Below are 25,470 nucleotides of genomic sequence, written 5' to 3'. Positions count from 1 at the left end.
ACGAAATGTTGGGCTATGTTAAATTGAAATTGGGGGTGGCGGGATGGACTAGGAGGAGATGCAAATAAAACAGACCGCTAAAAATAATTCTTGGTAGTGAAAGAGCCGCACATGGGGGCTGGTGCAATTCTGAGTGAACACATTGCCGTTGTTTATCTTATTCGTCAAAAAGAGTTAAACTATTCACAGATTTGGGAATGATATTAGTAACTGGAGAATCTATCAAAGTAATCAGTTTGCCAAAGGGTTTCCACGGTCGTTGTCCTTCTCTCCAAAAGAAACTTGCATTTTTATATATTTCATCGGAATCTATGAGAAAGGAACTGCGTTTACCATGCGTCGGGCAACATGGAATGTCTGTGAGGTTAACGAAACTGTTCGTTGAATTGGATCCGTCAGGAGTTTGTTGTTTTAGCCAGAGTGATTTTGATTTGCATAAGGATATCTCAGTGAAAAAAAATCTGAATCAGGTATATGATCACTGTCTTGTACGACCTGAAATTAGTTATTTTTCCGGGAGCAAGACAATGTAAAGATTAAAATTACTCTAAACTGCAAAATTAAGCGAAGAGGGAAGCAGCGTTCATGGATTAATGGACTGTTCAGGAATCTGATGGCGGAGGAGAAGAAGCTGTTATTTCAGTATGAATAGCTGTATTCGTACTAAATTACAGATAGTAAAAGAGAATCTCAGAACACATAATTTCCGGCTGTATTCTGTTGCGGCAGAAATGGCTGCAATTTTCCTGTCGGTCTCCTTTTCTTCTAGCGGGGTGCTCTGGCGTTTGGTGAATCAAGGGTTAATATCGGCGGCTTCCTTCTTCATTTTAAAGCTAAGTTAGGATGAAGGCATTGGTGGCAGGCCGGATTATTTTTTGTGGGAACAGCTTCTTCTCCGCAGGCTGCGCAATGATAAACCCATCTTCCAAAATCTGCAGAGGGGACGGGGACGGGCGGCAATTCTTGGGAAGCTAGAGGCGAACCTACACACTGAACGCAGTCCGTTCTGTGAAACTTCAGGTGTCGTTTCCCTTGAAGATTTTTTTTACTATCACTCTTCTTACTTGCCATCGGAATCTAAAGACTTAGCTTTTGATTGAAATCAATAACAAACGATGTACGTGTTCAGTTACCATGAACTACCTGTCAGTTGCTTAACTTTTGAGGGCCCTCAGCCGTATCAATCAATAGGACACGAAAATGCGGAGGGTGATTCAAAACTGATGGCACCCCATCTGTTCGAACTGTTTATTTATCAAATATCTGAGCTATTCTCTTAGCTGCTATTGTTAATGTGACGAGCGAGAATCTCTGTCAGCAGGTTTAAAAGATAACCCATCAGCAATTACTATTTAAAAACGTTCGCTAACTTCCAATACCAAAATGTTCTTGTAGAGCAGAATTATTATTATTATTATTATTAGTAGTAGTAATTATCACAGTTTCACAGGAATATATAACGCACATTTAAAGTCTATACTGTATATCATATTATTTTGTCTAAATGCTTTCTTACTCTTTTGAATGTTAACTTGATTTTATACGTTTTGGAATTTTTTGATCTATTGCTTTATCCTTCTAGTCGTTGCAAGATTTGACCATTTAGAGGTTGTTAGCTAGTTTGTATTAACTATTTTTTCTCATTTTATTAATCAATGTGTTATGATCTATTTGTTTTAGTGCCCCTCCTGTCAAGTGAAAATTGCCATGTTTATTAAATAGTCCTGGCCTATCCAAAAGCGTAGCGGTGTCTTCCGCATCCAATAGCATGCTGAGCTCGATACAAGAGTAAGGTACGAAAAAAAACCCTAGCAGCCTAGAAGACTGATCATAAACGGTGACAGAATTTATGCATTCATGGGAGGGCACTATAGCAAAAATAATGTGCGTACAATCTATGACAACCAACAGTGAGAGGGCAGTGCTCTTCGGTTGTAGCTCCTTTTGATTAGTTTTGTACTCGTGGTTTTCAGCCGTCCTGAGGGAGGGTCTCTGCCCCAAACGTCGACTGTTTATTCGTTTCCATTGATGCTGCCTGGCCTCCAGCAAAATGTGCTTGTGTTGCTATATGTGGAATCTCGAGCTGATATGTTACTTTTGCGAGAAAACTAGAGGTGCAGGTGTCGACTCAACTTGACGCATGGTGGCTGTCACGTGAATTGTACGCATATTATTTCGTTTAGACTATGACATTTGATTTCACTATTGATGAGTATATTTCTTGTGGTTTTGCATTAACATATGTCGAGAATTTTCAAGAAGGCTTTGACTGCCCCTATCGAAGTGATGGGGTGGGGACGCATGGATTGCACGAGTTAATGCAACTCTTTGCGCATTTGTAATGAAACATGTAGGTTTTCTTTATAACTAAGAATAACATTAGCTATAGACAGCCATTTAACAACCAATAAAGAGTAGAATGAATCAATATTCTAACACCTACCATTATCCATTGAGTCTTATTAGCTGGAAACTGCATTGTAAAAGGGATTACTTCTATGTGACCCAAATCAATTCTCTTTTGTATTTTAGGTTCCTGTTCTGTGTAAAAGTGATAGCTTTAATCTGGGAGGCCGAATAAATAGCAGACCTATACTTGGAATTCTGGATCAGAATGGTCCAATATAGACCAATACAAACCAATCCCTGAAAATCACTCTGAATACAGACTTGGCACAGTCCCACTCTGGTTCTTCTTTTCTGTACTTCATTAATGGCTGCAAGTGCTTCTTACTTTGGCTCTGTGCTGAATAACACCACAATTTTTAAATTGAATTGGGGGATCTAATTCAACACTTATGAGCTTCCACATTCGTATGCAATTCACCATTGCCTTTTGTGTACAAACCCAGCTTTTGGCAGTTTGACGAAAAGAGTACAGACTGTGCCTTGGTTAGGCAAGGGTTACATTAATTTCACAATTACCTTGTAAGCAAGACCCAGCTCAAGTACTGAAGACTTTACTATCCAACACCTCCTTGATTAGGGAATTATTTCTTTAATTTGGAAAATTGACCAGGTTACTCCTCTGAGAAATATGTGGGGTGGAAACCAGAGTATCATAAGATATAAAAAGCAAACTCACACAAATCTGAGTTTAAAACACAAAATGCTGGAAATACCAGCACTTCATGCAGCATTTGTAGTGAGAGGACAGTGTTAATTATTCAGGACAGTGATCTTTCATCAGAACTGAGAGAAGTTAGAATTAAGCTGACAGTTGCGGAAGAATAGAAGAAGTGTGGTGAGACAATAGGGAAAGTCTGTGATTGAATGACATGTATTGGTGGAGCTGGCTAAAAGAAAATGGAGGAGATATAAATAAATGGGAATGAAATCTAAAATGCCAGAAAACGAGGGAGGCAAAAATACTGAATCAACATACATCAAAGTTGCTGGTGAACACAGCAGGCCAAGCAGCATCTATAGGAAGAGGCTGCTTGGCCTGCTGCATTCACCAGCAACTTTGATGTATGTTGCTTGAATTTCCAGCATCTGCAGAATTCCTGTTGTTTGCGTTTAAAAAATGCTGAATGTTGGAAATGTAAGATACAAAAATGGAATGGCTGATGAGAACTGTTGAAGGATTCAACAGAAAGCTGTTGAATTTAATGCTGAATGCTTGGATGGGCAGCAATTTGAAAGGAGTTCATCAATCTGTCTGGTTTTCCCCATAAGGAAGACCACATTGTAAGCACCAAATGTCATATATTAAATTGGTTGAGGTATGAGTGAATCTGCATCTGATTGGTATGCTTAGGTTCTGGATGGCAAAAGGAAGGGATAATAGAACAGGCATAGCATCTACTATGGTTGCATGTGAAAGAGAGTAGATATGATGTTGATGGAAGTATGAACTGCAGGGCTGTAAGGGAGTGTAGAGGTGATGTCAGTGGAATTTTGGACTACCGTGCTGGAAGGAAAGTAGATATGATTGTTAATGGAAGTGTGGACTACAGTCCTGTGAATAGAACAGCCCTTCTGAATGCTGAAATGACCATTCAGTGAAATGCAGTCTGGAGGTGGCACCAAGTTGGAGGGTGATCTCTTGATTGGTCTGGTGGAGGATAAGGATAATTCTCACTGGAGGAGAGGGGCTGTATGAGAAATAGCGCGGCAGTGATTGAGAGCACCGTCAGCCATGGTGGATAGTTAACTAGGGTTATTGAAAAAGAAGTAAATATTGGAGTGCAGCAGAACTATTCAGATGCAAATCCACATCTGTTTCACAGATCTGTTAGTCTGGTTCTGAAAGTTTTTAGTTGGTCAGTGAAACATTAGGTATGCTTCATGACACATGAAGGTTCAAGTAGTGGATGTTATTTCAGGTGTAGTTCCAGAAGGTCCTCTTAAGAGACTGTGAGTAAAACAAAAAAGAAGCTTTTGCCATGTATATTTGCATGCTTGATGAATCTCATGTTTTCTCTTGATTTATTAATGATTACCATAATGGAATAGAAAATTGGGTGAAATTTTGGAGCTAGACTGAAGAATACAAGTGCAAACAAATAGAAGATTAAACAATCACACTAATAGAGCTCACAGTGTATATAGAATCATCTATTTGGACACAGAAAATAACACTTTATAAATAGTGAAAAACTGCAACAGTGGAAATCTGAATAAATTTTGAGGTCTAAATGCAGCAGGAACTGAAAATTATTAAAAAGGCCAATGGAATTTTTAGTCATGCAGATACAATAGTGTCTTTTAAGAGCCTCTTAGATAGGTACATGGAGCTTAGAAAAATAGAGGGCTAGGTGCTAGGGAAATTCTAGGCAGTCTCTAGAGTAGGTTACATGGTCAGCACAACATTGTGGGCCGAAGGGCTTATAATGTGCTGTAAATTTCTATGTTCTGTGTTCATTCTCATCCTCCTAATATTAATGGACTCAAATCATGCTGTATAATTCTGGGCACTATTCCTTGAAGGATATATTGCCCTTGAAAGGGTCTGTATGTGTCTCCAGCAGTTTGTTTTTTATCACCATGCTACTTGGCAATATCATTACCTGTACTCCATGGACTGAGGGGTGGTTTGTTTGATGTTTCCAGGATATTTGGGGAAATGATGTGGTAGGTACAAATTATTGTAACTGGTTAGTGTTTAGGACTTGGGCTGTATTAATACTGTATTAAAAAATCAGTCTCAGCAATGAAGACAGGAAACAGTTCTATTGCAATTGGTGCCAAGTTATTAATTTAAAAGTTTAGAGTGATATATGTTCATTAACCAAAATAATTAAAGCTTCCAGAGCAAATACACCAAATTGGGTTGGGTGATATATTAGTCATGATCTCATTATAGTACATGCAGTCTTACTCTGTTATTTGGGGTCCAATCATACTGGACCTGGTCTTTCTATCCTCACCAGTTTCTAAAGATCTAGGCATTGTTGGCAAGCCCAGCTTTTGTAGCTCACCCTTAGTTACGCATCAACTGAGTGCCTTGCACAACCATTTCACATTGAGTATTTGTTTGTGTGGTGTAGAGAAGGACATCAGTGAAACTTGTGGATTTTGATGGTGGTTCTGACTTTGTTTTTAAGTTCCGGGTTATAAATTTGAATTTAAATTCCATAATTGTTGTTTGGACTCTGACCTCTGGATTGTTTGTCCTGTTCTCTTTATTACTGGTTCAACAATTTAACCATCGTGCCTCGATTGTACAGTTGTCTGGACTCATCGATGCTCCTCTCCACCAACCTATAAGAACATATCATGCTTGCTTAAGTGGAATTTGCTGGACCTTCAGTTCCTGGACACTTCTGCAAAGTCCCAGAATTGAGCTTCGAGCAGTGTATGGCCAAGACCTTGCTTCTAGAACACGCACCTTCCAGCTTGTCCTCCTTCCCCTCCCCCCACCCTCTTATTCTGGCATCTTCCGCCTCCCTTTCCAGTCCTGATGAAGAGCCTCGTCCCGAAACATCAACTGTTAATTCTTTCCATAGATGCTGTCTGACCTGCTCAATTCCACCAGCATTTTGTGTGTGTTGCCAGGAATACCCCTAACAGCCTTTGATGGAAGGCAAGTCTGGGAAAGGACCTTTGCTTTGTGTGAAAGCTAACAAGGAACTTAATTATTTTTGAATGTCATTGACGTTCAAAGATACTTAAAACCTATTAATATTGCTGTAAATAATTAAAATTTCCACTAAAGAGAAAGGAATGAATTAGAAGCAGATAATGAGTTAAAGATCATTAAAACAAAAATAAAGTCACTTTAAAAGATAATTTACTTCACCTATTTTGCAGGCTTAGAATCTCATTCACATGAGTGGAGTCTCTGATTCCACACCAGGACTGATGTGACACAGAATCAGAGATGCAGATCCTCCAGCTTAGTATCACAGCACTCTAGCAAGACGTGGCACTGTCACTGGACTCCACGTGGCACCCAGGTAAATGACAAGGTTCAGTGGTACCTATAAGACTAAAAGTAACTATCGACCAACTTGTTTAACCTCAGTTTGCCTATAAAATCTCCCCAGCAAATTAGCCAAGACATTAATTTAATTTAGTGTGTTGATACTTTCACCAACAGATGGCACCATCTCATTTCAGATTCAGGGAAGCTGCATTAACTATTAGAAGGTACAGTTGAAAATATTAAAGATTCTGTATTAACTTCCAGAAGAATTCTTTTGTTGTTCTCTGGACGGGGAGGTCACTGCCATGATCATGTTCGTTGCCCTTCCCTAGGTTCTCTGAGAAGGCGTTGCTGGGCACTGAGCCACTGCAGTCCTTGCGATAATAATTCTCTACACTTGCGTTAATTAGGGAATAGATTGATCTTTAGCCCAATAACAACAGATAATAAATTACATCCAAGTCAAAAGCTGGAACACATGGTTGGAGAGAGAGATATTCAGAATAAAGCTGCGCCTTATGTTCAAGATCCCAGAGTTGTCAGGTATGATTCAAATATATTGCGATTGTTTCTGTAGATTCAGTCAGTTGTTGCATTTTTTTGAATAATGTACTTTGTGGCCATTAGTTATGTTTCTAGTTATTTTGAATCACAGGAAATGTGGGTGGAAGTCAGAAACAGGAAGGGGGCAGTAACTCTGCTGGGTGTTTTTTATAGACCCCCCCCCCCAATAGTAACAGAGACATTAAGGAGCAGATGCGGAGGCAGATTCTGGAATGGTGCAATAATCATAGGGTTGATATGATCGGTGATTTTAACTTTCCTAATATTGACTGGCATCTTCTTAGAGCAAGGAGTTTAAATGAAGTGGAGTTTCTTAGGTGTGTTCAGGAAAGTTTCCTGACACAATATGTAGATAAACCAACTAGAGGAGGGGCTGTACTTGATCTGGTATTGGGGAATGAACCTGGTCAGGTGTCAGATCTCTCAGTGGGAGAACATTTTGGAGGTAGTGATCATAATTCTATCTCTCTGTCATAGCACTGGAGAGGGATAGGAGCAGACTATTCGGGAAAACGCTTAATTGGGGTAGGGGGAAATATGATGCCACTAGGCAGGAACTTGAGAACATAAATTGGGAGCAGATGTTCTCAAAGAAATGCATGGGAGAAATGTTGCAAATGTTCAGGGAACATTTGCATGGTATTTTGCATAGGTATGTTCCATTGAGGCAGGGATAGAATGGTAGGGTAAAAGAACCAGGGTGTACAAAGGATGTAGAAAATCTAGTTGAAAAGAAAAGCTTATAAAAGGTTCAAGAAACTAGGTACCATTAGAGCTCTAGAAAATTACAAGGGTGTCAGAAAAGAGCTCAAGGATGAAATTAGGAGAGCTAGAAAGGGCCATGAGAAGGTCTTGGTGAGCAGGATTAAGGAAAACCCCAAAGCATTCTACAGGTATGTGAAGAGCAAGAGGATGAGCCATGTGAAAATAGGACCAATCAGGAGCAGGAGTGGAAACAAGTGCATGGAGCCGGAGAAGGTAGCGGAGGTACTTATTGAATACTTTGCTTCAGTATTCACCAGTGAAAAGGACCTTGGCGATTGTGGGGATTACATATAGCGGACTGAAACGCTTAAATGTATAGACATTAAGAAAGAGGATGTGCTGGAGCTTTTAAAAGGTATTAAGTTAGATAAATCAACAGGACCAGACGAGATATACCCCAGGCTACAGTGGGAGGCAAGGGAGGAGATTGCTGAGCCTCTGGTGATGATCTTTGCATCATCAATAGAGACAGGAGAAGTACCAGGGATTGGAAGGTTGCAGACGTTGTTCCCTTATTCAAGAAAGGGAGTAGAGATAACCCAGGAAATTATAAACCAGTAAGTTTTACCTCCATGGTGGGCAAGTTGTTGGAGAAGATCCTAAGAGGCAGAATTTATGAACATTTGGAGAGACTTAATCTGATTAGGGATAGTCAGCATAGCTTTGTTAAGGGCAGGTCATGCCATGCAAACCTGATTGAATTCTTTGAGGATGTAACAAAACACATTGATGAAGGTAGAGCAGTTGATGTATATATGGATTCCATTAGGGCATTTGATAAGGTTCCCCTTGCGAGGCTCATTCAGAAAGTAATGAGGCATGGGATCCAAGGAGACCTTGCTTTGTGGATTCAGAATTGGCTTGACCAGGGAAGGCAAAGGATGGTTGTAGATGGTTCGTATTCTTGATGGAGGACGGTGACCAATGGTGTTCTGCAGGGATCTGTTCTGGGACCCCTCCTCTTTGTGATTTTGTAAATGACCTGGATGAGGAAGTAGAAGGGTGGGTTAGTAAGTTTGCTGATGACACAAAAGTTTGGAGTGTTGTGGATAGTCTGGAGGGTTGTCAGAGGTTACAGTGGGACATCGATAGGATGCAAACTGGGCTGAGAAGTGACAGATGGCATTCAACCCAGGTAAGTGTGAAGTGGTTCATTTCAGTAGGTCAAATTTGAAGGCAGAATACAGTATTAATGGTAAAACTCTTGGAGAAATGGGGACACCTAGGGGTCCATGTCCATAGGACACTCAAAGCTGCTGTGCAGGTTGACAGTGTTGTTAAGAAGGCATATGGTGTGATGGCTTTCATCAACCGTGGGATTGAGTTCAAGAGCCGTGAGGTAATGTTACAGCTATATAAGACCTTAGTTAGACCCCACTTGGAGTACTATATTCAGTTCTGGTCACCTCACTACAGGAAGGATGTGGACACTAGAGAGAGTGCTGAGGATATTTACAAGGATGTACAAGGATGCTGGATTGGAAAGCGTGCTTTATGAAAATAGGTTGAGTGAACTTTGCCTTTATTGCTTGGAACAATGGAGGTTGAGAGGTGACCTGATAGAGGTATATAAGATGATGAGAGACATTGATCACGTGGATAGCCAGAGGCTTTTTCCCACGGCTGAAATGGCTAACACAAGGTAGCATAGTTTTAAGGTGCTTGGAAGTAGGTACAAGGGGGATGTCAGAGGTAAATTTTTCACTCGTATAGTAGTGGGTGCATGGAATACACTGCAGCGATGGTCGAGGCGTATACAATAGAGTCTTTTAAGAGACTCTTAGATAGGTACATGGAGCTTAGAAAAATGGAGGACTATGTTAGTAGGGAATTTCTAGGCAGTTTCTAGAGAAGGTTACATGGACGGCACAACATTGTGGGCCGAAGAGCCTGTAATGTGTTGTAGTTTTCTATGTTCTATGTTTTCTTTTAGCCTTGGATTGTGTGGCTGGTTGCACTTGGATTTATTTTCTGTAAATAATTGCCCCAAACTTGTGTGTCCCTTCAGTGGCAAGTCAGATCCTGTCTTTTGACAGTTAAGCTCTGTATTCCTGTTTACAACCAAGTGGCAAAATTCAGTCTTTATAAAGTCTACCCCTTCTTAGTGTGTGCCTAGAACAAAACGTATTCATAGATGGGGTTTGAAGAAATTTATAAAGTTAAGATTAATTTTGAATTAAATGTTGTTGCCATGTTTGACTTGCTAGATATTGCTCAAGACCTGGGTCATGAGGGTGATAGGATAAAAGGCAGACGCTGCCTTGCTTGTGTGAGCTAACAATACCCAGACATAGATCATGCTAACAATGAGGTATTGTTAACCTCTTTCTGAGATTGTGTAGCAAGTAGCAAATAGAGGAACTAACTGTAGACATGTGTATCTAATGTTGTGCATCGCACAGGAACTTTAGTAAACTTGCTGATACCTAACAAGTGCTTTGGAAATCGCTGACTTAAGTATGTTTAGCTGTTGGCTACTGCCCAAAATTTACTGTATAAATTTGAGTTGTAACCTGACATTGTTGGAGTCATAAGACAATGGCTGCCCATGATCATTTAATTAAAGGGTTAACCGTATACCCGAGGTCTGTGTCTTTATCTCTGTTCCCTAATAGAGTAAAGTCTCTCATAGGGAGTGGTGATGAAATTCTTTTTCGGTAAATTAGAGTAAATTCTTTGACGATCAGTAAGAATTTCTGGAAACACTGCTGCATGTTGGGAAATGGTTTTATTGAAATGGTTATTTCAGATTCCTAAACCAAGCCACAATTACATATTTATCCAACTTGTACAATTCTTGCTACAATAATGTTACCAATGTAAAAAGATTTAAATATTAGTTAATACATGAAGTAAAAATAATTACGCACAGTAGTCGTCAGGATCCGACAAAGGTTCTGCTAAGAAGATGTATTTTGTGAGACCAGTCCATCTCAACGTTGCGGGTTCGTCCTTTTATTTATTTTTGCATTGTATTTGCATTCTTAAAAAATGAAATTATTGTTTAGCCAATGGTTTCTCAACTGGGGTTCCGCGAGAGATTGTGTTTTTAAAAAAAACATGAATTTGAACTTCACGCGAGGCGTGATGCTAGCACCCACTGTGGTGAGCAGTGACCAAGCAGCCCTGTTATCAATTTCATTAGAGGTCTGTTAGCCCAGTATGGCAATGCACAGTAGGGACGTGTTTATTCTCAGTTTTTGACGCAAGATAGGGGAGGCCGTTGATCATTGGTGAGCGCTGTATTGCGCTGAGGGGAGCACGGCAGGCTGATGAGGAGCATGTAGTATATTTTCCGAGCATTGAATGGACTCACCCAAGTTGGGCTGAGACGTCAGCCTCTCCCTCCCAAATTACCTCTCCCAACGTTCTGTGTGTAGAAACTAGCCTACTAACCAGACACTTTTCATCATATGAAATGGTTGAAAAAGTCTCTGCAAGGCCCTGGAGAAAATGTTTTGACTTCAAGTGACAAGATTCTTGGATTGAAAAGGAACTGAATCTTTAAAAAAATAACGCTATGAAAGGAAATCTGAAATGTTTCCACTGCTATTGGGCTTGACAGTGAGGAAGGATATCAGGAAGTCGCAAATCTTATTGAACACCACCTGGAAGAACTGAAGTACAAAACTGAACAGTATTTTTCCTCCTTTTCAACATGTGTATGACTGGGTGAGGGACTCTTTCTCTGAATCTTTGCTCAGCCTGAAAATTTGACTTTGAGAGGAGAAGAAGAAGAACTTTGTGAGCTGCACTCTTGTCTTTCACTCAAGATGAGATTTACTGACCTGCCCCTGGACAAGTTCAGGAGTTCTGTGAAAGAAGAGTATCCTGCCATTCATAGGAAAGCAATGAACATTTTGCAGCAGTTTTCAACTTCTTACATGTACGAGCAAGCTTTTTCTTGGTTATAAGCATCGAGAGCAAGGATGGAAATCATCACGTTTCAGTTGAAATCCATGTATACTTATCTCAAGTTCAACCCAGAATTGAGTATTTTTGCAGCAAAGAGCAAGCACACTCTCACAGGCTAGGCCTATATTTGAGTCTGATCACATCACTTACTGAGAAAATGTTTTTTCAAAGTCTTGTATAAAATTGTCCCAGGCTATATTTTTATTCATATTGCTTTGGTTTGTGGTCTTTAGTAACTTTACTATCCCACATTGTCAATAAATTTTCATGTTGTAAGTAGCATTAATTTATATCGATTTACTACCTTTATTTAAGTTAAATCTACCAAGCCTACCTTTAGAAAAATTAAATCCCATTTTGGCTTAAGCCAGTTATTTAACAGATATTTATTATTTTTTTAATTATAGTGGTATGCAGAAGTTTGGGCACACCTGGTCAAAATTTCTGTTGCTGTGAATAGCTAAGCGAGTAAAAAAGATGAACTGATTTCCAAAAGGCATGAAGTTAAAGATGACACATTTCTTTAATATTTTAAGCAAGAAAACTTTTTTATTTCCATCTTTTACAGTTTCAAAATAACAAAAAAGGAAAAAGGCCCGAAGCAAAAGTTTGGGCACCCTGCATGGCAGTACTTAGTAACACCCCCTTTGGCAAGTATTACAGCTTGTAAATGCTTTTTGTAGCCAGCTAACAGTCTTTCAATTCTTGTTTGGGGGATTTTCGCCCATTCTTCCTTGCAAAAAGCTTCTAGTTCTGTGAGATTCTTGGGCCGTCTTGCATGCACTGCTCTTTTGAAGTCTATCCACTGATTCTCGATGATGTTTAGGTCAGGGGCCATCGCAAAACCTTCAGCTTGCATCTCTTGAGGTAGTCCATTGTGGATTTTGAGGTGTGTTTAGGTTCATTATCCTGTTGTAGAAGCCATCCTCTTTTCATCTTCGTCTTTTTTACAGATGGTATGTTCTTTGCTTCCAGAATTTTCTGGTATTTAATCGAATTCATTCTTCCCTCTACCAGTGAAATGTTCCCCGTGCCACTGGCTGCAACACAAGCCTAAAGCATGATCGATCCACCCCCGTACTTAACAGTTGGGGAGGGGTTCTTTTCATGAAATTCTGCACCTTTTTTTCTCCAAACGTACCTTTGCTCATTGAGGCCAAAAAGTTCTATTTTAACTTCATCAGTCCATAGGACTTGTTTCCAAAATGCATCAGGCTTGTTTAGATATTCCTTTGAACCTTTTGAATAGAACTCTCGTCAGCCCATGTTTCTTTAATGTTTCTTCTTGATGTTCCTTGCCCTATTCCTGATGAGCCTGAACTGCCCTCTACCTTTATACCCTTTCCCTACCATCTGGATGACTTCATAAGCATACAGTATTTCCTCAGATATCCTTTTAACACAGAGACTAAAGGCATTTTCAGAAACATAAGTCTCAGCTTAATGTTTAGTTCACAGTTAATGCTGTGAAGCTAACTTCCTTGAAATATTATCCATCTGTTCTGCAAGCTTCCCTGAACTAAACAATTTAACAGTCAGCTTGTTGGTTTGAAACAAGCCAAATTAAACAACCCATTGTTTTATATTACACCTGGAGCAATATTAAAGCAAAAGTAGTGAGCTAGCATCTGCTTCTATACAGAGTGTCCACCTAAAAACAGAGCTTGTTTGCAAAGCTGTTCTGTCAACAATACTTTTTAACTTAAAACTGATTACTGCATTTCATTTACCTCTTAAGAACTGAAGACTGACTTCCATTTACGACCATAAGTTAAACAAACAATTAGTTGGATGTTTACTTACAATTGTTAATCATCTTAAAAGTGCAACTACGTTTAAAAGGCAAGCTTACCGAACAACCAAGAAGTGAATGTCCATAACAGTAGTCAGTAATCAGACCTTTGGCTTTGCTGTTGGTATTGAGTGAGAGATTGTTGCTGTGACACCATTCAACAGATTTTTAATCTCCCTGTGATATGCTGATTCGTCACCACCTTTGATTCAGCCAGCAACAGTGGTTAAATACAGCACTGGAGCTGTACTTAGCCTCATAGTCATAACTATAAAGCAGGTACAGCGGGGGGGGGGGGGGGCTAAGCACACAGCCCAATGGTACACCTGTGCTTATGACTGTGGAGGAGATGTTATTGCCAATCCAAACTAACTGGAGTCTGCAAGTGAGGAACTTGCGGATCTAGTTGCACAAGGAGGCATCAAGGCCTAGGTCATGCAGCTTATTGATAGGTTTTGAAGGGATGATATGTTGAAAGCTGAGCTGTAGTCAATGAAGAGCATCCTGAGGTATGCATCTTTACTGTCCAAATATTCTACGGCTGCGTGAAGAGCCAATGAAATAGCACCTGCTGTTGACCTGTTGTGATGCTAGGCAAATTGGAGTGGATCCAAGTCCCTCCTCAGGTAGGAGTTGATTTGTTTCATGACCAGCCTCAGAAGGCACTTTGTCACAGTGAATGTAAGTGCTACTGGATGATAATCATTGAGGCAGATTATCATGTTCTTCTTGGGCATTAAAGCCTAGTGGGTACCTCAGACTGCTGAAGCAAGAGGATAAAAAGTGTCAGTAAGCACTCTAGTGAGTTGATTCGCACAGGTCTCCAGTACTCAACCAGTTACACCGTCTGGGCCAGATGCCTTCTGTGGGTTATCCTCTTGATGGATGCTCTCACATCGACCTCAGAGACTGAGATCACATGGTCATCGGAGACTGTGGGAGTTTGTGAAGGTGCCTTCAAGTTCTGCCAGTCAAAGTGAGCATAGAAAGCATTGTGCTCATCTGGGAGCGAAACATTGTTGTCACATTTGCTGCTTGGTTTTGTTTTGTAGGAGATAATAGACTTCATGCCCTGCCACTGCTGTCAAGCATCCTTCTATGGTCCAGAATTACTACTTTGCATGTGAGATGGCTTTCTGGAAGTCATACCAGGACCTCATACTTACTTTATACTTTATTGTCGCGAAACAATTGATACTACAACGTACAATCATCATAGCGATATTTGAAGCTGCGTTTCCTGCTCCCTGGATTACTTATCAATAGTAAATATTAAAAATTTAAATTATAAATACCTTGTTTGTCAGACCTGATGCCACGAATCTAACCCTCAGCACATTGTGAATGTTCCAGTTCATCCAAGGCTTATGGTAGGGTAAGGTTATTTGTCAGACATAGTTCTTGATTGTCAGATTAGCATTGAGTGCCTCTTATTAATTGCCACAAGAAGGTTGTGGTATGTCTCCTCATTGAATTTTTAGTCCTTTTCAGGACTTCTTTGCTGTTAGGTAGAAAGCTCTCAAGGTTTTCATATGGTGATAGTGAAGGAACATCAGTATATTTACAATTTGGAATCGTACTAATTGAAAAGAAAAAAATTATTTTGGCATAAGTTTGTGCCCTCAGCAGGAAATAACGACATTCCATTTATTATTGATTGGCTATCTATAAAAACCATGGCTCCTTTCCCCTTTCACTTGGTTCTGGTTTGAATGACAAAATCTGAATTAATCAAAAGTCAAGAACAGACATTGAGTTCCAACTCAAGGCACGATAGCTGAGTTAAGTAGGAAGATAGCAGAAGATTAGAAACAATCCAAGAGTTGGTATATGATGCAAAATATTGGCACGTCTTTAAAGAAGAAAGAAATCAATGCTTCAGAGAGGGTGTATGCTTGCCACCGCTGCCCCTGGGAACTAACGATGATCACAGTTTTGTGAATTAGGATGAAAGCTGTTGAAAATGTTAATGTAACAACACACATAAAAGTTGCTGGTGAACGCAGCAGGCCAGGCAGCAACTCTAGGAAGAGGTACAGTCAACGTTTCAGGATGAGACCCTTCGTCAGGACTAACTGAAGGAAGAGTTAGTAAGAGATTTGAAAGTGGGAGGGGGAGGGGGAGATCCAAAATAATAGGAGAAGACAGGAGGGGGAGGGATGAAGCCAAGAGCTGGGCAGGTGATTGGCAAAAGGGATACGAGAGGATCGTGGGACAGGAGGCCCAGGGAGAAAGACAAGGGGGGGGTAGAACCCAGAGGATAGGCAAGGGGTATAGTCAGAGGGACAGAGGGAGAAAAAGGAGAGTGAGAGAAAGAATGTGTGTATAAAAATAAATAACAGATGAGGTACGAGTGGGAGGTGGGGCATTAGCAGAAGTTAGAGAAGTCGATGAAAATGTTAATGTTCCTTTTTTCTGATGCTGATAATCTTTTGAGCAGATAAAAACCCAAAATGCACTTAGACTACAGATCTATTGCCTGAAATAAAGAGTTTTAATTGGAAATCTCAAATTTAATAAATATAAACCTCAACATTTCTGACAACATTGCTTGAACTATCAGAGATGTACATCACCAATGGTTGCAAAGACTTAGAGAAGTAGTCTAATAATATTGCAAACAAAGCCACCTTTGAAAATTGTGGCTGAAAGGAGCCCACAGACTTGGAGATACCCAGAGATTTATTATTTGTGGGTACCGTATAGAGCAGATTTCATATTATAACTTGTAGTAGCAACATCTAGTAAAGCTTATATCATACCATGAAGGTTTCAGAAGCAAGTTTAAGACAAGTTTTTTAATGTACATCTTCAGTTTTTCAGGATGTGCATGTTGCTGGTAAGACCAGTATTATTATCCATCCCCAAATGGTCTTGGAAAAGTGACAATGCATAACTGCAATCCTTCTGATGAAAGGACTCCCACAGTGGGAAAGGAGTTCCAGGACTTGCCTCCAGCAATAATGGAGAAATGCTAATATGTACCCAAGTCAGGAGTTGTAGGGTAACTTGAGAATAATGCAATGGCATTTGTCTTTCTTAGTGGTAAAGGTGGTAGTTTTGGAAAAGCCTCTGAGTAACAGCAGTGCATTTTGTAAATGGCATAAGCTACAGACTCAGTGCACAGGTAGCAGAGTGGGAAATGTTTAGGCTGGTCATTGAGGTATCAATCAAATTGGCTGCTTTGTCCTGGATGCATCAACCTTATTGAGTTTTCTTGGAGCTTCATTCATTGGGATAAGTGTAGAGTACCTCAACGTGCTTCCACCGTATGTATACAGGGACAAGGTTTAGGATGTCAGGAGATGAAGCAATTTCTGCATGATACCTGGCCTTAGATCTGCTTTCATATCAGCAGTATTTGTGGCTGGTCTAAATGAGTTTCTGGTCATATGGTATCTCCCAAGTATGGTAATGTCATGGAGTGTAAGGGTAGATGAATAGACTCTCTCTTAGTGGATATGATTGATCATTGGTACTAAAGTTGCAAAGCCTTTATTTTTTTATATTTGTTTCGAGATACAGCACTGAACGGGCCCTTTCGGCCCAACGAGCCACACTGTCCAGTAACCCACCAACTTAATACTAGCCTAATCACAAGTATCTTTACAATAACCAATTAACTTACTAATCAGTACGTCTTTGGACTGTGGGAGGAAACCAGAGCACCCAGAGGAAACCCACGTGGTTACAGGGAGAATGTACTAACTCCTTACAGATGGCACCTGAATTGAACTCCAGAACCCTCCGAGCTGCAATAGCATCATGCTAATCGTTATGCTACCGTAGAGCGACTGAATACAGTGGCACAGTTTCGGATGTCAGGAGATGATTCTGTTTCTCTGTGACCTGACCTTGGATCTGCTTTCATACAGACAGTTGTTATGTGGCTAATTTAGCCGAATTTCTGGTCATACAGCATTCCCTAGGATACTATATGTCATTGAATGTAAGGGTAGGTAAGTCGACTCTCTCTTATTGGATATGATTGAGTATTGCTTGGCACTGAAATCATTGAGTGTTATTTGTCATGTATGAGCACGTACCTTTGAAGGAATCTAGGCCTTCCTGTATTTTAAGGTCTGCTTCATGTTCTGAAGAATTGTGATTAGAAATGATTGTGCAATTATTGGCAAACAATCCTGTCTCTGATTGTTTTAAAGAGAGGGCAATCATTGACAAAACAGGTGGAAGTGCTTGCATGCAGGACAACAATATGAGAGACTGAATTAATGGACTTCCAACAACCACAATAATCTTCCTTTATGCAGAGTATAACTCCAATCATTGGAGTATTTTTCCTTTGATTTCTGTTGACTCCAGGTTTACCAGAACTCCTTGATGCCATGTGCAGTCAGGTGCTAATTTAATGTTAGTCTACCTAGGGCTAGTCGCTCTCAACCCACTGTTAGAGTTCAGCTCTTCAATCCACACTTCATCTAAAGTCATGCTGAAGACTGAGGCCAAAAGGTCCTGGTGAAACCCAAATGGAACTTTGAACTGGATATTGGCAATCAAATGCTCCTTCATAGCACTTTCAATGGTATCTTCCGTCGTCATGGCTATCCCTCGAGTTCGAGGATGATGGTCCTCGTTCTGAAGAAGTGGCCCACAGAGTGAAGACGCCTGTGCATGTATTTGTTTAACATGTACTTGATGTTGCACTCCAAGAAGCACAAATCAACCAACTGATTCCAGTGGCATGAATTGAATGACGATTGGAGCTGATGGATTTGTTGCAGCCTTCATCCGCCTTCACAGCCATTGAGTTCGAAGTAACTTCATCTGCCTGTTCCACAATTGAGATCTTGGCTGGATTGTTCTTTGTCAGGGACCTCACCCTTGACCTTACCGCCATGGGTGACCCTACCAGGAGCATAGCTCCAGACGGCATTGCTCTCGGGATCTCAGGACCACAGAAGCTCCTCCACCACGACAAGGTGACAATCCATGGAGAAGGGTACCTTCCATTGCTTTCTTAATGGTTGAAAATAGAATGAGAGGGCAGCAGTTACCCAGGTTTTATTTGTCCTCATCTCTGTGGACAGGTATACTTAGGCAGTTGTTCCATTGTCGTGTAGATGCCTGTGTTGTATTTGTAAAGGAACAGCTCAGTAGGGTGGATGATGTGCCTGGAGCACAAGTTTCAATAGTGCATCTAGAATGTTGTTTGGACCCAGAGAATGGTTTCTCTGATGACGGGGATCTCAGGAGGAAGCTGAGATGAATTCATCCACTTGGACATGTGCACAAGACAAACATTGGGAGTTCCTCAAAGTTGCCTGATGAAGGGTCTCGGCCTGAAACGTCGACTGCACCTCTTCCTACAGATGCTGCCTGGCCTGCTGCGTTCACCAGCAACTTTGATGTGTGTTGCTTGAATTTCCAGCATCTGCAGAATTCCTGTTGATTGGGAGTTCATGATGGTGCCACAATTAATGGGGAACATAGTAGAGGTGGCAATATTATCAGTTTGTAATCTACAAAATATAGCTATGATAAAAGCTGAAAATTGTAAAGAAAAAGAAGACAACAAAGAGGTTGGGCAAAATTTATGAAGAGGGAAACATTTCAAATAATTTTGGCCAAATTTGCATGTGCAGTTGGGCTGACTTTTTTTGCATGTTGCCCAATATAATTCTTGAGTGACTTCAGTAGAAATTAAAATTGGGCAAGGTGTAAAATCAGCTTTGCATCTGATCCTATCAGTTCTCCAATAGGTGATTTGGCTTGATGTTACTCACATTGTGAAAACATTTCAAATTGGTGACCTTTTGTCAGAACTGAACAGTGAGATGAAGGAACAGTTTTTAAGTTGGGATCAATGAAAGGGGAGGAAGGAAAATAAATGAGAGATCTGTGATGGTGTAGATTGCCACATATAATTAGTTGATAATGTACTGATCGTACAAAATTAAGGAAAGAGAAGATGAAACAAATTATACAATCAAAAGGTGTATCTGGAGGAATGTATATAGCAGCAGACAAACAGAGCATGATGGAGCCTTAAGGTCCCAGAGAATGTGTTAGTTTATTAGGACCTACTTTTCCTTCCGCAGACAGCAACCTATAATTGTTATGGGGCATGGGATTCCCTTGTAGGTGCATGCATGTACTGAAATCCCAAACTTTCTATCAGGTATTTGTTGGTGAGTTTCAGACATGTAGACGAGCGGAAGGACTTTCCATATAGTTTGTTCATCATAACCTGGGGTTTTCCAGTGCATTGTTATGCAGATCTAATTTGATGAGTCTGTTCTCATTTACTCCACATTGATCTAATGAGCACACACAACCTCAACAGAGAGAGAGAGATTTAATTGATATATACAGTATCTTATTTATTGATTAGGAACAGCGATTATGGTTTCAAGTAAAGTTCCTTAATGCTGAATGAAAACAATTGCAATTGCCTGTTTTAAGTTATTTTTCCCCCATGAGCAGACCTAACAAATTTCAGCATTTTGATTCATTTCAAATATTATAGTTTGGTTATTTTTTATATTCTACATGTTCTTAACTTTTGGGAATATTCTGTTCTTTTTTGCCGTCTTGGCAATTTGACTATATATATTTTTTAATGTTTTCTACTTAGCTCAATGGCATAATTATTTACTTGACACTTTATTTTCAGTCAGGTACATTAACAGACATTTACCCCTGATCTGGGTCCATGTTTTTTTCTTTCATTGATTCAAACTTGACCTAACCCCAAAGAAATTCCTCATCTTTCCCTTTCACATGCATTGAACAAACTTCTGTGCATTTCCAGATCTTTAATTTGCTTTGAATTTGTTCTGTGTTATGAATATTTTGAGCAGCTGGGTTTAATTGGTAGTATCTCCTGAGTCAGAAGCTTACGAGTTCAAGTTTATAACACAGTGGCATGATAATAGAGCAAGTCTCATGCTTTGGAGGTGACATCAACATTAAAACTTTATCTAGTTTTTAACCACTGCAGTACAAACCTCATTGTACTGAAGTGGAAGTTGCTGCAATTAAATTAGTGAAATATTGTTTATTCTTAAATAGTTTTAACACATTAAAATCTTGCTAGTTTTTACAAAGCAGAAATTGACATCTGTCATTATTTCAATAGGACTGCCTTTTTGATTTCTTGCCAGAAAACCATAGTAAGAGTTTGATTTAAATTCAGAGAACTTTCTTGGAAACTCTTCAAGATTTCCTTGAACAGTTCTCATAAACTTTGGTGTAAATCCAGTTTAATTTTATTTAGGAAATATGCAATTTGTTTATCAATATGTTGGCTATGAGAATCTTCAGCAAATAATTCTCTGTTGTTAAAAATACAGTATTTTAGAATGAATAGCGAGGGATTAAAATAAACGAGTTCAAAGAGTATTTTAAAACTATATATACTCTTCGTGAGATGACATTGGAAACGCTGTGAATACCGTTCACCTTTGTACTTACAAAAAAAGTTCAGAAGGAGGGACTTTATTGTTGATTCCCCAGAAAGCAGAGGTGTTCGATGAAAAAAGATGAACTATCTTGGTTTTTTTTTGTCTTTTTAAAAACTGGAAGGTTCAGCGAAAGTGATACAAATGTTTAAAATTATGGAAAGTAGACCAATTGCATCCTGGCATCCTTTCTAATAGTACAACGTTTCAGCATAACACATAAATTACATCAAAAGGAAACTAAGAAATGCAGAAAAAACTATTTTATTGAAAAAGGTTTATAGAAAGAATGGAACAATCTCATCCAAGTGAATGAGATTTTAGAGTTGTGCTGTTCACTGTAAATAGGTACATGGACAGATCTTACCATGTTAGATAGATTACAGGCATTTAAGAAACTCCTAGATAGGTTTAGGGTTAATAGAAAAATGGATGGCTATGTAGGAGGGAAGAGTTAGGTTTATATGTGGAGTAAATAGAAAGGTTGGCATAAGATAATGAGCCAAATGACCTGTTGTGTGTTCTATGTTTGAAACTGTAATTCTGCACTTGCCTCTATGATACAAACGGGATAATAACTGCAGTTCAAAATTCATTCAAAGTTCTTCGTTGGATGTAATGCATGGTCACTATGAGAAGATAAGAGCAAAAATATACTTGTAGATAAAAATAAAATACTGGAAATACTGAGTAGATTGGCTGAATTTGTGGAGAAAGAAACAAAATTAATGTTTCGTGCTGATGCCCTTATCAGTGTGGAACGTAATAACTTCATTGACCTTACAGTCAAACCTAAACCTAACCCCAATGCATGGATCCTACCAGAATACAGTCAGCTGAATCACAGAGCAGAGCAGCCTCCCAAAATATAGAAACTTACAGCTAATCATATAATGAGCATGGGGATGTTCTGTGACACTTTTGTTTCTTGCTCCAAAGCCAATCTAATTGGGGGAATAATAATTGTTTCATATTGTGTGAAGCACATTTATTCACTTAACATTTTCTTCATAGATTTACTGCTTCAAGCAGTCCTGGTAATGCTTTCTATTCTACAAATCCTGACAGACTGTAACTGCGAGATCTCTACAACTGCAGCAGTCAATGAACCTATTGTATGTCTCCTGCAGAGAAAACAATGCATATTGCCAGGATGCCAGGGAATTACAGAGCACTGGAGGAGAAACCATACTAATTGGTCAAATACAGTATAACACATAGTAGAAAACACTGGGGTATAGCGGGTTTTTTCCCCACCGAAGTGGATGGGACTAGAACCAGAGGTCAAGGGTTAAGGGTGAAAGGTGAAAAGTTTAAGGGAAACATCGAGGACTCTTCACTAAAAGGGATGTGAGAGTGTAGGATGAGCTGCCAGCTCAAGTGGTACATGGAAAATAGGGATATGGAGGGCTGTTGTCCCAGTACAATTCAATGGGAGTGGGCAGTATAAATGGTTCGGCACAGTCTAGATGGATTGATGGGCCTGTTTCTGTATTTTACTTCTCTATGACTCTAACAATGCTTATTAAGCCAAAATATTGCTCCAGCAAGCCAAGGTTAATGGTATGTTTTTCTTCCAGGATCAAGAGTCGGGCCAGTGGAAGAGCAGATTGACAGTCCTCTGAGTAAAGAAAATTCCTTCCATCTCAATTCTAATTGGTTGACCCATTATCCAGAGATTGTGCTCTAGCTCATATTCTCCGAACTGAGGAATCTGATTCTCAGTACTATTTGATCACTGTATATTCTAACAGACTTTGTAAACGTGGACAGTCTTGCCTTTATAGGGCATACATAAATCAATCTGATGAATTTATATTCTAAAACTTCTGGGCAAGTGTATCCTTCTTTATGTAGAGAAATCACATCACACAAAGCCTCTACAGAGTCTCTGAGGGAGATGGTGATGTCTTGATTATGTCAGGACTTCTTATTTGTCACCATTGTAAGTAGAACATTATTCCTCATGAAATAGTTGGCATGCACACCTTCCGCTTCTAGCAGTTATGCGTAATATTGATTCCTCAAAGAAATGTGCTCATGACAGAGTAGAGCTGTCCCTTTTTATCCAAGGACTGAGACAAGAGAGAATACCTATTTTCATCCCAAGGGTCTGATCATATTTTGCAACTGCTGCTGACATTCCAGTCAAAAGTAATCTTCAGTTGGCACATAGGGTAGAGTGGAGAAAACCCTACGTGCTTGTAAGGCATGTGTATGTGATAAACAAGAAGCAGTTCTGAAAGTAGGATATTTAATGCAGGAAACACACATAAAAGTTGCTGGTGAACGCAGCAGGCCAGGCAGCATCTCTAGGAAGAGGTATAGTCGACGTTTTGGGCCGAGACGCCTTACTAGCTCTTCTTTCAGTTAGTTCTGATGAAGAGTCTCGGCCCGAAACGTCGACTGTACCTCTTCCTAGAGATGCTGCCTGGCCTGCTGCATTCACCAGCAACTTTTATGTGTGTTGCTTGAAATTCCAGCATCTGCAGATTTCCTAGTGTTTGCGTATTTAATGCAGGAGTTCGCTTGACATTGATTCTCTTGGATTAGCGTAAGAAATTGGTTATTTTTGGATGCTGAGGCTTGAGATCAGTGTGATGGCTGGCAGTTAAAAGCAAGTGTTTTGTTCATTAGAAGAAGTCAGTGAGAGCAGACAGATTTCATACAGATAATATTGGTTTGTTTAAGTATCACGATATCCTGGCTGAATCTGTTTTAGCTGTCTGGCAGCAATTGAAACTGAACGTATTCCTAGTCCAAGAAGTCTCTTTGTCATTAGCAGTGCCTGCACATTTTATTGGTGAAAGTCAGAAATAATGATGAAATTGGATTTAATTCCTGTTCCAGCCTGAAAATGATCAATACTTTTGCTAGCAGGAGAACTGAACCACAGCTTAGGCTTCATCTGAAAATTTTTAGAGAGCTATGGGTGACTGTTCAATCTTCTCATGCAATTCATTAATTTTCTCAGGAAGGTTTGGGCTGGATGAATTCCCAAAGAACCCCTCAGATTGATTTGGGGATTTGAATTGGTGAGATGGAAGTGGAAGCTAGTTGCACCGCATAGTGATGTTCTGGAATCTCAGTGGGTGAAATGGGTGGAATTATGTAAGGTTAGATTAGTAGTGATTATGGAGCTGAGAAAAGCATCTGACCCCTGACATAATTGATTGCTGTGTAAATATCTAATTTAGTGTTATTCTACAGCATTGACATTCAGCACCTTGACAACCATGAAGTATCAGAATCCAAATCAAGTTTATTATCACAGAAATATGTTGTGAAATTTGTTGTACAGCAGTAAAGGGCAAGACAAAAATCACTGTTGGTTACAAAGATAAATAATTCAAAAAGACGAATAACTAGATAGTGTTCATGAGTTCATGGACCCTTCAGAAATCTGTTGGTGCAGGGGAGGAAGTTATTCTTAAAATATAGAGTGTGAGTCTGCAGCCTCCTGTATCTCCTTCGAAGTGGTAGTATTGTGAAGAGGACGTGTCCTGGATGATGAGGGTATGTAATGATGGATACCACATGCTTGAGTCACTGCCTTTGGGAGATGTTCTCGGTGGCAGGGAAGGCTGTGCCTATGTTGGAACCCTCTGCAGCCTGTTGTGATCCTGTGCATTGGAGGCTCCATACCATGCTGTGATGCAGCCAGTCAGAATGCTCTCCACTGTGCCTCTGCAGAAATTTGCCAGTCTTTGGTGACATTCTAAATCTCCTCCAATTTCTAGTGAAATATAACCGCTGGCATGCCTTCGTTGAGATTGCTTCAATCTTCACTGACAATCAGCACGAGTGTCTCAAAGATGCGTGCCTAGCCCACTGCTGTACGCTCTGTACGAACGTGACTGTGCGGCCAGGCACAGCTCAAATACTATCTATGAATTCACAGGTGACGCTGCTGTTGTTGGCTGAATTTCAGATAGCTGCATGGAAGCGTAAAAGAAACAGAATAGGTTTATTGTCACTGACATACGTTGTGACATTTGTTTTATGGCAGCAATACAGTGCAATGCATAAAAACTTACTTTCAGTTACAGTAAGAAATAGAAATAAATAAAAAGTGCTAAAAGTGAGCAAAGTAGTGAGGTTGGGACCGTGGGATTATGGACCATTCAGAAATCTGATGGCTGAAGGGAAGAAGCTTGTTCCTAAAGCGTTGAGTGTACATCTTCTGACAGTAGTAATGAGAAGAGGGCATGTGCTGAATGGTTAGGGTCCTTAATGATGGATGCCACTGCCTTGAAACAACACTATCAGCTGGTTGAGTGGTGTCACAACAATAAAAAATGCGCTTCTTATAATTCAGGATTAAAATTTTGTCTGTCATTTTATTACAAGAGAAGATTGTAAATACAATCAATGAGCTTCCTCTTTGAAAAATCTCAACTTTTCATCACAGCTCTCATAAAAGAAATAAGATAAGACACAGTAAGGTTATTCACATGAACAGTGCAATTTTGTAGATAGATTGGTTGTAATAACCTTCACAGCTATCAGTAAAGCTGTTACGCTTGCAGGATGTCATTCTAAATCTGTCCACAGCTGTTAACATGGGTTTATCAGAATCTGTCGACTGAACCTATTTGCTTCATATTAGTTTCTGATGGTCATCCTTTTCAAGCTTATTTTTA

The 25,470-nt window shown here is 39.8% G+C and overlaps 1 protein-coding gene across 1 annotated transcript in view; it reads left to right on the top strand.

Annotated features, from left to right (window-relative positions):
• LOC134349308 (transcriptional activator protein Pur-alpha-like) overlaps positions 1–25,470 on the top strand; it is a 111,820-nt gene that overhangs the window by 76,842 nt on the left and 9,508 nt on the right. The window contains exon 3 of the transcript XR_010018636.1: positions 22,408–22,772. The gene's annotated coding sequence lies outside the window, so the exon portion shown is untranslated. The remainder of the gene's footprint in view (positions 1–22,407; positions 22,773–25,470) is intronic.

The sequence above is a fragment of the Mobula hypostoma genome, chromosome 7 (assembly GCF_963921235.1).
Source record: "Mobula hypostoma chromosome 7, sMobHyp1.1, whole genome shotgun sequence".
Taxonomy (NCBI): domain Eukaryota; kingdom Metazoa; phylum Chordata; class Chondrichthyes; order Myliobatiformes; family Myliobatidae; genus Mobula; species Mobula hypostoma.
This window is presented reverse-complemented; position numbering and strand designations above follow the sequence as displayed.